The following is a 9,206-nucleotide window of genomic DNA, read 5'->3' as shown; positions in this document are numbered from 1 at the left end:
GGGGCTGGGGTGGGAAGCCCCATTTTGACTGCCATTCCACACATTCACGAGAGTGTCGCAGAAGCGTAATAACTGCACTAAGACGATGGCCTGGTGGAGTTTAGTAGTTTCACCAGACTTCTCAGGTGGAGACCCAGCAGGATTTTTTCATTTAGCCACCTCAGAATGGGAAGGAACAGTCTCAACTCCACTGGTTGTCTAGGTGGTGGCAGTGTGGGTGGGACGGGGAATGTGTGTGTGTGGCGCTTTCGGGCCTAAACACATTTTCTGAGAGCCTGTAAACACTGCCTAATGGGAAAGTCATTCTTTCTGAGTGAAAGTAGAGGAGAAGGGAAAGAAAAAAAAGAAAAGAAAAGAAAAGAAAAACAAAAGTTCCTTTACTGGAAACACATGAGCCACATCAATCATTCAGAAGCACACAGACCGAGACCAGCTTCTCAGTCCAGAAACAACTCCCTTTAGCCAAGTCCCTTCTAGGGCTTCAGGGGCTGTTTACCCTCTCTTCCTGGAGTTCTGTTTTCATTTGTCCCGGTGTGCCAGACCTTGGATTTGTCCAGGTGACCTGGGTGAGGAGAGGTCTTGCAACTTGATTTCCTGGGGCTGGCTCACTGTCTAGTAAATAAAGGGCCTGCGGAAGAAAAGCTCTTGTTGGTGTCTTGCTGAGAGCCTCAGAGGTCCCGAGCAGGTGAGGGCGGCAACCGGAGACTCTTGGATCCACCTCCGCCCTTTGTCAACACTACTTCAGGCTTTGTTGGCTCGGGAGTAGTCTAGGTGGCTCTGTTCCGGGGTGGCTTCCTGCAACACACCTACCATCTTTCTTCTCCAGAACTCCCTCTCTCTAGGCCTGCAGGGAAAGTGTTAACCCGGCCCTGGAAGAAAGAATTCTGTGCAATATTTATTTATTTATTTATTCTAATATTGAACTAGGAACTCTTTGTCTGTTTCATCTTCTTTCTCCCAAGAATGATTTGCTGGGTTACACTCCCGATCTGACGGATTTCAGCAAGCACTGGCCTCTATTGTACTTTCCCTTTAGAAACACAGTACGTTTCCCACCCTGGGAGGGTCTGGGATCTGTCCTCGGGTGGGGAGGTCTTTGGGACAGTGCTAGGACAGCAGCACTGACCTTGTGTGAAAAAAGGTTAAATGTTATTACGAAGCAGTGAAAACACAGAAGATAGAAAAGAAGAAAAAAAAAAACCACAACATAGTTATCATTGTCCAAATATGGCCTTCTTGAACTCTGGATGCTATTTCAGCACTGTGGGGACATTCCAGAAATCTCTGCCTCCAAATATTTCCCTCACCTTATCTGCCTCTGCTGAGAAACCAACGATAAGCCTGGTATCAGTCCGTGTCTGAAGAAGTCCAGCTCCAGAGCCGGGGCCCAGAAAGCTGTCTGTGGTGAGCCTTGCATCCTCCTCAACTCCAAGTCACATTTTCCCCTAGGTCTGCAGCTTCGAGACGGTTTCCAGTGATTTTCCACCTTCTTAAAGCTGTGTGATCCTGCAGTTCCTCACGCTGTGGTGACCCCCAACCATAAAACTGGTTTTGTTGCTACATCATAACTACATTTCCGCTACTGTTGTAAATTGTAATCTAAATCTTCTTGGAGTTAGAGGTTTGCGGGGGTGGGGGTTGGGGTGGGGGAAAGTAGGGGGGTAGGGAGGTGGGGATGGGGGGAATGTTATGACCCACAGGTTGGGAACTAAGACAGTTCTTTAGTACCCACAATTACTTTGGTACTTACCACCAGTGCAGTGAGATGGTGGCTTTCTCCTGCTCCTGAACGGGAGTGCAAGATCTCTGTGAGCCCTAAGCTGAGCTACCTGGAAGACAAATGCCGCCCCCGGACCCCTTGACTACTATAACTTTGCTTTTCTCGGTCCACCAAGACCCTGGGACAGCTTCAGCAGACCCCAATTTATACCCATAGTGCCTCATTCCAAGACAAACATTCATGGCTCTCTGTCTTCCTGTTTGTGTCCATGATGGATCTTACAGACTTCGCTCAGCTGAGCTTCTCCGCTTTTGACCAAAAGCCTACACTGAGAACTTGGAAATAGAAACAAAACGGACTCTTGTACAACTAAGCAGCCCTCACGTCACTTGTCACTTAACTGGTCCTTTCTTTGCAAAGGCCCCCCCCCCCCCTTTAGGGATAGCATTTGTTAAGACCTTCCAAAACCCAGGCAGAATGTGAGTTTAAGCTCTCACTGTGGTAGGTTATAAAACAAGGCAAAATTGTGGATTTACCAGGAATGTGGACCTGCGTGATCCGTGGGGTTACCGGGATGTGAATCTGGGTGGATCCAGCCCGAGTTGTTTACTTAAACGGAGAATTGAAGGAAGAGTTCAGAAACATCCTGTTACAGGATGTGCGGATGGGCCAGTCTGAAGAGAGGAAATCTGGAGAGGCTGGCACCCACACTGCCCTCTAGTGGCTGTGAGCAGCTTTAACGAATAAAATCAAAAGGGCTCCTTTTGATTCTCTAGTATACTTCCCGATTATGTATGGGAAAGACAAGGGGATGAAGGGGGGCGGGGGTTGACAGAAAAGCAGGAAGAGAAAGCAGAAAGCTACTAAGGAGTGCTCAACACAGGTGGTCTGACTGAGCTCCTCTGTCTCTGTCTCTCTCTCTCTCTCTCTCTCTCTCTCTCTCTCACACACACACACACACACACACACACACACACACACACACGTTCCCAAGTTATTCTAGCTAAAAATCTTTGTTCAGGATGAGGGTGGGGGTAGGGAGATGGGCTTTGCCTTCCTCTCCAGACCCTACTTCCATGCCTAGAGGAGTCATCTCAGTGGTGAGCAGCAGAGCCTTGCGTTGCAGCTCAGGCCAAGCTTGTTTCTTGAACTTTCTCCCCTCCTCTGTGTTTCTTTCAGGGCTTTCTCCTATCTTTGTCTTCAGCTCTCCACAGAGGAGTGGTCCCGTTCCTCAGGTGCCTGAGGACCAGACTGGTTAGTGTGTTGCCTCAGCCCTTAGGGAATGACAGGAATGTGGAGAATGTCTGGCGCCACCTTTCAGACCTTCTGGGAAAGGAAGTTTTGGCTCGGGAGTGGTGGAGGGAGCGGTCTTTACCTCTGACCACAGTTACCTGAGGATGTGGGACTGACCCCGGAGCCTAAATGTCTGTTACTGGAGTCCTCCTGATCTGTCCACCTGGGGACAGAAGTCCCTGGGAAAGGCTGCATAGCAAACTATGGTTGTGAAATTATTTTTTTTAAAGATTCATTTTTTTAAAATTTTATGTGCATTGGTGTTTTGCCTGCATGTATGTCTGTGCGAGGGTGCCAGATTCCCTGGACCTGGAGTTATACACAGTTGTGAGCCACCAAGTGGATGCTGGGAGTTGAACCCAGGTCCTCTGGGAGAACAGCCAGTGCTCTTAACCACTGAGCCATCTCTCATGTGAAATTATTTTGCCTCTGATTCTTCAACATGAGTTATTTATCCTAAGACAGGGTTTCTCAACCGTCCTAATACTGCGACCCTTAAATACAGTACCTCATTTTATTCTTTTAAAAAGAATATGATGGGATGGTCCCGGGCGGCTCGCGGAGTCCTACAAGGATGGCCGTGAGTCCCTGCAGCGCCATGCGGCCAGGGGAGTCAGGCGGGCGGTTACGACAGATAAAAGGCTCATAGGACATAGTATTATTTAAAGAAGAGGGAGACATTTATTGCTTAAAGGAGAGAAAACAGAGAGAAAACAAAGACAGACGTACACACAAGACGAGACAAACACACACACGCACACACACACGCACAGGCATCAGAGAGAGAGAGAGAGAGAGAGAGAAGATGGCAGCGGGGGGAGGGTCAAAAGTGGCTGGGATGGGCGTGGCTAGTTCTTAAAGTGTCCCAATGGAATAACACCTCATGTTGTGGTGATCCCCCCCCAAACATAACATCATTTTTGTTACTACTTCCCAGCTGCAACTTTGCTACTGTTTTTGAATTGGAATGTAAATATCTAGTTTTTTTTTTTTTTAAATCGTCTTAGGTGACCCCTGTGAAAGGGTTGTTTGACTCCTGAAGGGGTCACGACCCACAGGTTGAGAACTGCCGCTCTGAGACCGGTAACTAGGGAAAAAAATGAGCCGACTGCCTACATCCTATGACCCATCTTTCTGGGCTTAAACGTTGGGCACTTTATCTGATTTGATATGCCAAAGAAATTCTGAAGTAACTTTTTTTTTTTTTTTTTTTTTTTAATAGAAAAGGAAGGAAAAATGCCCAGGGATTGACTCCCGGGTGTCACTGTTATTCCATTGGGACACTTTAAGAACTAACCACGCCCATCCCAGCCACTTTGGACCTCCCCCCGCCGCCATCTTCTCTTCTCTTTCTCGTGTGTGCGTGTGTGCGCGTGCGCACACGCTATTGCGTGTGTATGCATGTGTGTCTTTGTTTTATGTTTGTCTTTATTTCCCTTTAAGTAATAAATGTCTAGCTTTATGTATAGCCTTGTGTCCATTTACTCTGCTGTTCACCGCATCCAGCCATTTGACTTTGCTGCTCCGGAAGCTACCTGGGACATTCCATCATCATATTCTTTTTAAAAAAAACAATAGTCACCACACGGAAGTTGCCCTGATTCTCGGTCCCCAGCCAAAATTTGGTTATGTTTGAGTCCGCATTTAATTCACACAAGCATGAGGACAGCCATGGTCAGAAACCAGATCACGTGTGCAACTGCTTTTGCAGCACCCTCTGCGACACCTGGAATCGTGCCAGAAGAACGTGACTTGTTTCCTGAGATGGACTCGGAGGCCTCTGGGGCCCCTGGTTTCGATGTTCTCCTGCTGTATGGCTGGCTTTTGAGTCAGACTCACCGTGGCCCTCAAAGACTGCAACCTCATCACGTGACCGCTCTGTTCCACCCTTCGTGTCCATAGAAACCTCCTTGGAGGGACGGTTCGCCTGCGCTCAAGAAGTGCAAACATGAGCCTGAGAGCAGTTGAGTGGGAATATTTGCTGGTCTCTGACTACAGACATGGGAGGGCTTTCTCTTTCCTGGAGTTGCTAAATGCACTCCTGCCATGTGCTTCACTAGCGCCGTCACAGCTCAGCGTCCTGGCTTGTGGCGCTTATTAAACACCCTGAGGACAACCTTAAGACTCAGCAGAATTCATTTTAAAAGCTTAAAATCCGTGGCTTTCAGGGGTCCAGCCCTTCTCCAAAGAGATGGCGGTGTTAATGTTAACCCTTAGTGTCCACCCTTTCCTTGTCACCCCCCAGGGCTGCCCTGCTGTAGGATCTGAAGCCTACACTTCCTCTTCCTTGCCCTAGTGAGGCTGCTGTGTTATCTTTTTCTGTAGGTTATAGCTGCTTATCTGGCTAACACTGACTGTGTGTCTCTTGGTTTGCCATAGAAAATCTGAGGTTTTCCTCTTAAGTGCTAAGCACTGGCTCTTAAGACCTGCTCCCACCTTAGTGGGGCCGCAGGTGAGTTTCTCTCCAAGGTACAGTGTTCTGCTTCACATGTGATATACAAACTTAATTGACAAGCTTGTTGGTTTAAGTGAAACTACGTTTTAGCTTTCTTTGTGGTTGATAAGAACTATGAGTAAACGCTTGGGTTTTGCTACTCCAAAGAGTATACAGCCTAGGCATCTGGCACACCTTCTCAGTATTAGCCTCTCTCTCAACATTAGCATCTCTCTCAGTGTTAGTCTCTCTCTCAATGTTAGCCTCTCTTTCAACATTAACACCTCTCTCAGTGTTAACATCTCTCTCAACGTTGGCATCTCTCTCGAGTTAGCCTCTCTCTCAATGTTAGCCTCTGTCTCAACATTAGCATCTCTCCCAATGTTGGCATCTCTCTCAATGTTGGCATCTTTTTCAATATTGGCATCTCTCTTAAAGTTAACACCTCTCTCAATGTTAGCATCTCTCTCAATGTTAGCCTCTCTCTCAACGTTAACACCTCTCTTTCAACGTTAACACCTCTCTCAGTGTTAACATCTCTCTCAACACTGGCATCTCTCTCAAGGGTCAGGTGCTGGCTCGGTTCAGAGACTTGGCACCTTGCCACCCAAAGTTACCCTCTACTCTACTACTTGGTGCTGCAGTGGCCAGTAACATATCCATTACAGTCTCGTCCTGTTAAGGGCCCAGTCCAATTCACTCCAGGCAAGAAAGGACTATGGAAAGGACTTCAGTTCCTCTGCAAAACGCATCCTTTGCTTTCTCCAAACTCTCCCTCCTTCAATAGAGAGGTGGGTCTACTAAAAGGTTGACCTTCAATCCCCGTCCCTCACATCTGTAAGTTCTTTAAACAGGGACCATGATCTAGAATTTTATTTTGTTCTTAGCGATAGGCCTTCCCCAACACAGCACACGGAACACTGCAGTAAACAGTGGTAAGTAGCAGCAATAGATGTCTATTAACAGAAAACTAGATCTTCCTTGTCAAAAGGATGAAATCTCTGGCCTGGGTAGAGATCAGATAGTCCAGGTAGCCAGTCAGTTGGCTGGTCAGATGTCCACTGCTAAGGAAGGCAGGACCACTCCAGGAAGGTAGACTCATCTTAAGTCATTCTAAAAACCCAGACAGAATAACTATTCCTTGAATGAGTTGCTATCTGTTTCCTTCCCAGAATTCCTGCTCCCTCGTTCAGTCCCTAGTGAGAAGTTTCTGCACTCCAATAAGCCACAACTGCAGCAATCCAAATCACACTAAATTAGAAAAAAGCCCAGGTTTAATGGATAAAATGCTTCTGGATGAGTTCCCCTCCAGAGAGGAGACAGGGAAAAGAGACTGAAAAAAAAACAAAACAAAAAACCCATGTGCCTGTTTTTTGGGGGACAGTTTAAATACCCTGTGGGAGTGGTCTTGAGCATCTCTAGGGCAGGGCTCATCATTGGCAGATTTCCTGAGATGTGACAGGGTTTGGAGAGAGATGGGGGAGGGGTCTTGAGGTGGAACTTCCACCAGAGCATCCCAGACTCTTTGGGTATATGGATGTTCCAAACTGGGTTGGAACTTCCGGCAGAATATCCCAAATTCTTTGGGTATATGGGTGGTGTGTGAAGTCCTTCTGTATATGTGTTGCTTTTATTCGTTAATGAATAAAAGAAGCTGTTTTGACCTGTGATGGGGCAGAATCGAGCTAGGCAGGGAAGATTGAACTGAATGCTAGGAGAAAGAAAGCAGAGTCTAGAAGAAGCCATGGATCTACCGCAGGGGACAGATATGCTAGAATTTTGCCAGTAAACCACGATCCTCAGGGTAAAATATAAAATAATGGAAATGGGTTAATTCTAAATGTAAGAGCTAGCTAGCAATACACTTAAGCTATTGACCAAACAGTATCACAAATAATATAGTTTCTGTGTGATTATTTTGAGTCTGGGCAGCTGGGGAACAAGCGGCCTCCACCAACATACGGATGCCAGGGGTTTGGGTGGAGCTTCGAACAGAATATCTGAGACTTTGGGTATATGGGTGCCAGGGGCTTCCGGCAGAATGTACTAACCAACATGAGCTTCTTTGGATCCATTCATCTTTCTAGGATATTGACTTTTTGGCTTTCTCTCTCCTCTCTTCATTTGGGATGCTAACCAGCACCTCAGTTTGCTTCTGGTACTTGGAGCCTATGAGAAGAATGCCTCTTCCTCCCATGACCTTTAAAGTTCCTGTTCAGTTGCTCTGCTCATTTCCTCTTTCCCTCTCTGAGTTTTTTTTTGTCACCTGCTGATGTAAGGCCTGCTCCTTTTCCAGTTAGCCTTCCTTCTGGGGAGCCAGCTGACCCAAGAGAGGGAATGGGTGTCTCTTTCTCGTGTCTTTTTCAAAGGAGACAGAAAATATTCTAATAAAGCATTCTGCTCGCTCTTGTGTCTTATTGACCTACTTGGAAACCTGCGCCCATTTTTAAATTGGGGATCAGTGAAGGAACTGAGACCTCATGGATGCTCACTTTCATGGGGCGGAACAGTACTAGAGAGTCAACCATTACAGACGGCACAGCCTGTTTCTTCCCCGGAAGCACTTTTGTTCCTTTTGGCAATGTCTTCTCTTATTTGTCAAGAATTCTGTCCTATTTGTGTGTGCTTCAGCCCAGATAGCCCAGGCATGTGTGACCCAATGAGGGAACTAATAAGAGACCACGTGTGAATCCATTGAAGTGTGTGCAATTTAGCACTGAGCTTAGACCCTCGAATTTGTGTACTCTAATCGAGTCAGCGGGGTTAAAGGTCGTTATGTCCAAGTCCATTGGGAATGCATTTCTGTTTACAGCGCCTTCGGTTCTCCTGAAATCATGACGTGACTCCATCTGTACAGGTTGGTGACTCTTCCCTGATGCAGCAACGGCTGAATCTTTCCTGAGGTCAAAGGTCAAAGGGCTTCCCCAACCTCTGCCGTCTAAGGGACATTATGCTCCTCCTTTGTGTGTGTGTGTTTTGACTGTCACTGCAGCAGTGGTCATTCGGAGGTTGCCTATGATACACTCTTACACCTTCCTGCAGACACGGCATCATCATATGAGCGGCTCTGGTCAGGCATTGCTGGTTAGAATTGTTTGTTTGAACCAAAAGAAATGAATCAACAAACGGAGAGAGAGTGTATTGGAATCAGCAAGACATGAAAGTCAGGGTATCATGGCATAACACTGAATGGCTAAGAGGGTAATGCAAAACAATATCCTCAGTACTGCCCAGAACATCTGTATCTAGCAATTACAAAAAGAACACATTAAAATTATTGATAAAGTATTGTTGGAAAATAATTTAGACATATGGGCGTAGAAGGAGTGCATTCGACGATGTAGAATGACGTTAGATATCTGTCTGATGATGGTCACACAGTGAACTACTTTGGACTCCCTGCTTAGCCCATATCATCTTTCGCAGGTGTAAACTAACAGGGTCTACCACAAGGATGGATTTGGCTGAGCAGTTTGGTATGGCGGAACCCGTATCGCTGGCTGCCACAAACTATGCTAAGGATGCGGACACTTGACCTAAGCAAAACTAGGCAGATATCCTTTTTCAGTTTCTGGATTATCTCAAAGCTACAATCATGTGGTAGTCGGACCCTAGGGTTTGATATGGGTATTTGTTACAATTAGGTTTAACTTTGTCGGGCAGAAAGCCAATGTGGAAATATGTAGGCATGAGGAAGATTGACTTTTCTCTCATATAGATCAAGGCTTATATGATGAGCTGTTCATGACTCTCGGGGCC

At 46.6% G+C, this 9,206-nt stretch overlaps 1 long non-coding RNA gene across 2 annotated transcripts; it reads right to left on the bottom strand.

Annotated features, from left to right (window-relative positions):
- Positions 1-360: 360 nt before the first annotated feature.
- On the bottom strand, positions 361-2,721 carry LOC125389778 (uncharacterized). Of its 2 annotated transcripts, none has more exons than XR_014999664.2 (4): positions 2,257-2,721; positions 1,751-2,055; positions 1,308-1,521; positions 361-628 (listed from the first exon to the last, which is right to left on the bottom strand). It is a non-coding gene; the product is annotated as an uncharacterized LOC125389778 (long non-coding RNA). The 2 variants fall into 2 exon arrangements; XR_014999665.2 differs by having other exon boundaries at positions 1,751-1,785; positions 2,257-2,697.
- Between the last annotated feature and the right edge of the window lie 6,485 nt (positions 2,722-9,206).

The sequence above is a fragment of the Myodes glareolus genome, chromosome 26 (assembly GCF_982192425.1).
Source record: "Myodes glareolus chromosome 26, mMyoGla1.1, whole genome shotgun sequence".
Taxonomy (NCBI): Eukaryota; Metazoa; Chordata; class Mammalia; order Rodentia; family Cricetidae; genus Myodes; species Myodes glareolus.
This window is presented reverse-complemented; position numbering and strand designations above follow the sequence as displayed.